General features: G+C 37.9%; 1 long non-coding RNA gene across 1 annotated transcript in view; it reads right to left on the bottom strand.

Moving 5' to 3' along the window:
• Positions 1–5,039: 5,039 nt before the first annotated feature.
• LOC122808074 overlaps positions 5,040–6,000 on the bottom strand; it is a 302,624-nt gene continuing 301,663 nt past the window's right edge. Inside the window, exon 3 of the long non-coding RNA XR_006365780.1 lies at positions 5,040–5,352. This is a non-coding gene — a long non-coding RNA (uncharacterized LOC122808074). The remainder of the gene's footprint in view (positions 5,353–6,000) is intronic.

Below are 6,000 nucleotides of genomic sequence, written 5' to 3'. Positions count from 1 at the left end.
CTCCAAGTAGAATCCCTGCCACACACAACTAATAGCCATCACTAGCAAAATGTGGAAATGGTCAGCAGCTTGAAATTTCATAATTATAGTCTCAGATACTGAAGGTAACACGCCTGAAATATGACAATAGTTGTTAAGAGAATGTGTTGAACACTGCACCATACCACACATACTGCTCCATGGATCGACTAACCTAAGGACAATGCTGAACTGTTCTAAGGTCTTTGCATCTGCATAGCACTTGGTTAGTCATCCAGAGAAGGAGAAAACACTGCTTTATAGTCCCTGCCAAGAAATAGCTGACTGATAATCCTAGTTTAAAACCCTAACCTCCAGCATTATATGGAAGCACAGTATCCTTTGTTTGGGTTGTAGCTGAAATCTAGTTGCATTCAGCTCTCTAAAATCCTACCCTTCTCTAAGATGAATCTCTGCTTGACTGTCTCTGTGTACTGAATCTTCTTGCTAAACACAATTAACACACTCAGCATTGCTAAACCCTAGACAGTAGACAGTAGCACAGATGGGGTAGAGGAAGGCAGCAACTGGCCTTGGTGCTAGCTTTCGGAATTGTGAAGAACTGCATACAATAAATGAAAAAATATATATATACATTTGCTATTTTACTTTCATGCACTTTCTGTTTCTGCAATGCCATACTTTCTGGCTGTTCCTTGCTCCCTTTAGACATGGTTGTCTGCTCATCCCTACATTTTACATAAGAGATGAGCCTCAGGTATCACCCCAAAGGCTTCTAACTGGGTGGCTGGCTGGAGGGTTAGGGGGTAAATAAGGCAGTTACTAGGCTTTATCTTTGGCACTCATGATGGGAAAGAAGTACTTATTTTGTTCCATTGTCTCCCTTCTAGACAACTTCAAACAAACATATTTTTGTACAGCATCACTGCTACAGCTACTCTAGCTCATTTACTTACTATAATATCAAATTTGGAATTTGATTGACTTTTTTTTCCTTAACTTTAAATTTTAATTCTTGATTTTTTTTTTACTGGATGGGCTGGGAGACTGAGATGGGACTGTGACAGCCTGCTACTTATATATCTGGGCTGGTACCCTGTGTATGAAGGGAAAAAAAGGCATAAACTTCAAGGAGCAAACACACATAGTGATAGCCAGGTGAGTTAAATCAAGTGGACTACTGGTCACTGCAGAGTGGGCACTGGGTGGGCTGAGTGCCCAGCAGGCCTCAGTTGGCACTGGCAGTTATTATTTTAACTATGGAATGTTAACCAGTTGCTTCCTGTGGTAAAGTTTTGATTGCCTCAGTAATCACTGCTATGCTATAAATAGTTTGTTTTAGAGAAAGCTGTATGTGTTTACTTGCTACTTTGCTTGCTACTGCTTCTAATAATAAGTTGTTTTGCAAACAGCAATGCAGTGCTAGTCTAGTACAGTACTTTACTAATTTTAACACTAAGTAGAGAAGTATAGCATGCATAGATTTGAGTTAAAAATGCTCTACTACTGCTGCTGTTTACAGTGTTTAAAACTGCATGTTTTCCAATTTGCACTCTGTACTAGTGCTCATTTTTTGAATTCTGAAGTATCAAATATGAAAGTCAAATGTCTGTCATTATTAGTGACTTAGAAATCTGGGGGGATCAGTAAGGAACAAAGTTGAAAATATTACTGTTATAATTTAGAAACTTACATACTTGAAAGAATAATGTGTTTTGCAATATGTGTATTCTGAAGGACATGAGGTCAAAAACTGAAATAAATGTCATTATTTAAGAAGTTCAAGTTAGGGGGATCACATCAAAGAGAAAGTGAAAATGTGGCTTGCTGTTGTTATAAACTTAAAAATTGCTGGAATAATATGTTTTGCTTGCACTACTCCGCACTTGAAGAATGAAGTCTGAAACCCAAATGTCTGTCTCATTGGGGACACTTCACATAATTGAATTACTGAAATCTCGAATTTCATATGGTTGAAACCATATGATCGAGATTTCAGTAAATCGAATATGTAAAGTGTTAAAAAATAAGACCTTACTTATATTAAAATGTTACGTGCACACAGAGGCAAGGATTCCTGTACGGTCTGTGTGCACGTAATGTTTTTATCTTTTCTGCGGTGTTGACATGAAGTGGGAAATCTCCCTTTTTGCGCTTCCGCATACAGCGCAAAATGGGAGATTTCCCTTTTCCCCACTGTAGCGTGATCTTGGAGTTAGTAGGGGGGGGTGCAGGGAAAAGCGGTGCTTGTTTTTTTTTTTTTTTTTTTAACGGTTTCATTTCAGAAGTTCGAGTTTACAAAACTCGATCTTTTGGTCTCGGTTATATGAAATTCAAGATTTTGGGGATTCGAGCTTCTGAAGTGAATCCCTGTCTCATTATATGATGACTTGAAATTGTTGTTGTTGGTTGGGTGATTAGGAACAACATTTAAAATATTGATATTTGTTTTGAATAATGTGTTTTGCACTAATATGTTAATGTTGAGGTTTAAAATATTGCTGTTATAAACATAAAATGTTGATGGCTGGTGGAATAATGTGTTTTGCACTAATATGCTTTCTTTAAAGCCAGGATATGAAGTTTGAAACCCAAAAATCTGTCATTTAGTGACTTTCAAGTTGGAGGAATCAAATCAAGGACAATGTTTCAAATACTGGTTGCTATTATAAATACAGAAAGTTGCTAGAGTAAAATGTTTTGCATCACTATGCATTTTAAGGATGAAGAAGTCTGATGTCTGAAACCCATATGTCTGTCCTTATTTATTGATGACTTCAAGTTGCTGCTGGTGGTGTAGAGATATGATCAGGGACAACATTTAAAATATAGCTGTTATAAACATAGAAAGTTGCTGGCTGATGGAATAATGTGTTATGCACTAAGGTACTTAGGTTCAATTGTTGTTTGTTCTTCTAGTTGTCTGTCTTTTGTTTTTTTGCTCCTCAGGTTGTGTGTGTGTGTGTGTGTGTGTGTGTGTGTGTGTGTGTGTGTGTGTGTGTGTGTGTGTGTGTGTGTGTGTGTGTGTGTGTGTGTGTGTGTGCGTGTGTGTGTGTGTGTGTGTGTGTGTGTGTGTGTGTGTGTGTGTGTGTGTGTGTGTGTGTGTGTGTGTGTGTGTGTGTGTGTGTGTGTGTGTGTGTGTGTGTGTGTGTGTGTGTAAATGAAGGTCTCGTGCTGGGCCCCAAAGGGCCTAGCTACTCCTCTGCTAGAAGAAATGATAAATGGGAATTTGGGCATGTACATTCGAGACTAATTTTCCTCAGTCATGGATTGCCTTCCTTAAAAATAACACTGACATTCTGGTTACAAAGAAATATAATTCAGAATATCTAATTTTGTTTCTGTACCAACTATTTGCGGTTAATGATTTCAACTGTCAATCCTAGACATCCGTTCAATCCTATTAACCTGATTGTTGCATAGCATCCCTCAATGAATTCCCTCCTCCACTAACATGATCTATGTACAAACAAGTCACTCCTGTTGTACTGAGTCATAAAACAATATAAATCCCTTTAAGCAGCCACACAAAACTGATGAGTCAGTGCCCTAAAACACAAGCTACAGCCCAGTGATAACTTCTGTTTGGTATCACCACAAAAGGCAGACTTCTTGCCCACCTAAAGCTCTTAAAATATATATGATTTCCCAAATGCATGGCATGCTGAAATTAAACTGTCTACCTCACTCCTATATCAGCTGCAAACATTGGTGAAGATGCCCCAACCTACAATCAATGATGTGCCTAGGAGACTATCATTAATGACCCACAAAAGAAGAGCTACCCCTGAAGAACTACAGCAACATCTGAAAAGCCTGCTAGTCATGCAGTATTTTCACCTTTAACACATTAAAACCAAGGACAAGGAAAGAAAAAGTGCAAAACTCAGTGGTGCATATGGTTCTGAGTCTAGACTGGCTCCTATAACTTTATGTCACTCTTTCATGCTAGGGCTAAGCTTGAAGACTCTTCTTTCATCCTCAAAGACAGAGGCAGACTGCCACACACCCTTTTAGGCATAATCAGTAAATTAAATGATCAGCACCTCATCAAATATAAAAAAAAAAGAAAAGAAGAGACAAAAAAAGCATTACCTTTGGCTTCTAGGGTTCTCAGATCACCCTTACTGAGCCATATATAAGGAAGGCTTTCCTACCTCCCTTGCCCATATTATAGTGGAGGGAAGCGCACTCACCCACTACTCCTTTCTACCGCTAAGCTCTCTCCTTAAGCACTGGTTATGTGCTTCTATAAAGACAAACGAGAAAAAAAAAAAGGTAATTAAAAACTCTTCCCTAACTTTGCTTATCCTGTAGCCTGAAGTAAAGGATGGTACCACCTGTATTAAAGAGAGGGTATAAAAAGCCCAAGCCACAATTTTTAGTATTAGACTTAACATCCTTCTGCTGCATTTTGACTATCTATTCCAGGCAATTTCAAGCCACATCAGTCACCATTCTATGTGCTGTATCTGTATAAATGGAAGAAATAAAACAGCAAAAATAATTCTCTACATGGCTAGTACTACAAATGGGAAGAGATTCTTAATCTATAGCTGCACCCTATTAGTAACCATTAGGCTTCGCCGACAGAGCAGCCCATTAGCATGTTACTCGAGTAGTACCACATCTTACATCACTACCAATCTGCTTGTATTTAACTTCTTACCACTGACCTAATTTAGAGTCAGCCTAGCACAAACCTCTCATGGAAGTCTCTTACCCATACATCTTAAATTTCTGTTTTAGATGTTTCAGTGATGCCACATCTGTTTGAACCATGGAATAACCTACAACATATGTGTTTGCCTCCCCTCTTGAATTTGCTAAATATTATAGCTTTAATGTGGCCTGTTTTAGAGGAAGTAATCTAGGATTTACAAGGGCAAAAAGGAGTTTCAGACAGCACTCTTATTTCTCTTCATTTTGTCAAACACTTCATCTGAACCAGCACATCTCTCCTTTGAGTTCCACCATATATAAATAATAATAACAATAAGCTAACACAGTCCCACTAGTGCATTATTTTGTTTTTAAATTAAACTCTTTGAACAAGGTTGCATTACTAAAACAGATATACAAAGGCTTTATTTGATATCTGACATCTGCTTACATTCTTCCTCTTGCTACAAAATATCTTTGTATCATTTAGTCATTATATGTTACATGCATTGGTTAATGTAGCTTAATCTGCAAGATGAAAATGCAAAAGCTAGAAAGGTTTTCCACTTCCAGTAATTATTCTTGGAACTTAATTCCATTTTATTTCTGCCAAACATTGACTGACCGACCACATATTCATTTCTTCTTATCAGCATTTTATTTCTCACAGGTGTTAATTGACACAAAATACTTCATTTCTTGTTCTTTTACCTATAAGTAAGGCAAACAGAAAAAAGGAAAAAAAAATAATAAAAGATATTAGATAAGAAAAAATAATGCCATTATCTTTCAATTCAGCACGACATAATTAAAGCAAATAATCAGCAAGGCACCATTATTCAAGTTTCTGAAAGCATATTGCAAATTACAAATAAAAGTTACTCACATTCTAAAGATACTGCAGTCTCCACAGACCCTCATGTTTCCAGATGCTTCCAGGTGTTCTACCCCCAAAAAACTAAAAGTTACAAAAAGTGAAGTCATTACTCTCTTGGAAAGACAGCCATGCAGGAGGTCCCACAAGACCAGACCAGACCACACCAGAGAGGTCCAGAATCTACTTGAGATTCTTTTTAGTTCCAAAGAAAAAAACAGGACCTCAGGCTGCTCCTAGATTGCTGTAGCCTAAGTTTATACATCAAGACGATCTCATTCAGAATGGCCACAGTGCAAACAAATTTGCACTTATTGAAGGCAAATAACTGGATGTGCTCAAAAAGACTTTCAGGATGCCTACATCTACATCAAGATTGCCAAAAGATCCAGGTAGTTTCTGCACTTCTTCCTGGGAGGCAATTATTTTCAGTTCAGAGTCCTGCGCTTTGGTTTCACTACAGTTCCCCCGAAACCGCCTACCCC

This window comes from Protopterus annectens, chromosome 8.part0 (assembly GCF_019279795.1).
Source record: "Protopterus annectens isolate FY-2018-M chromosome 8.part0, PAN1.0, whole genome shotgun sequence".
NCBI lineage: Eukaryota > Metazoa > Chordata > Ceratodontiformes > Protopteridae > Protopterus > Protopterus annectens.
The sequence above is the reverse complement of the archived record's forward strand: the minus strand, read 5'-3'. Positions and strand labels throughout refer to the sequence as shown.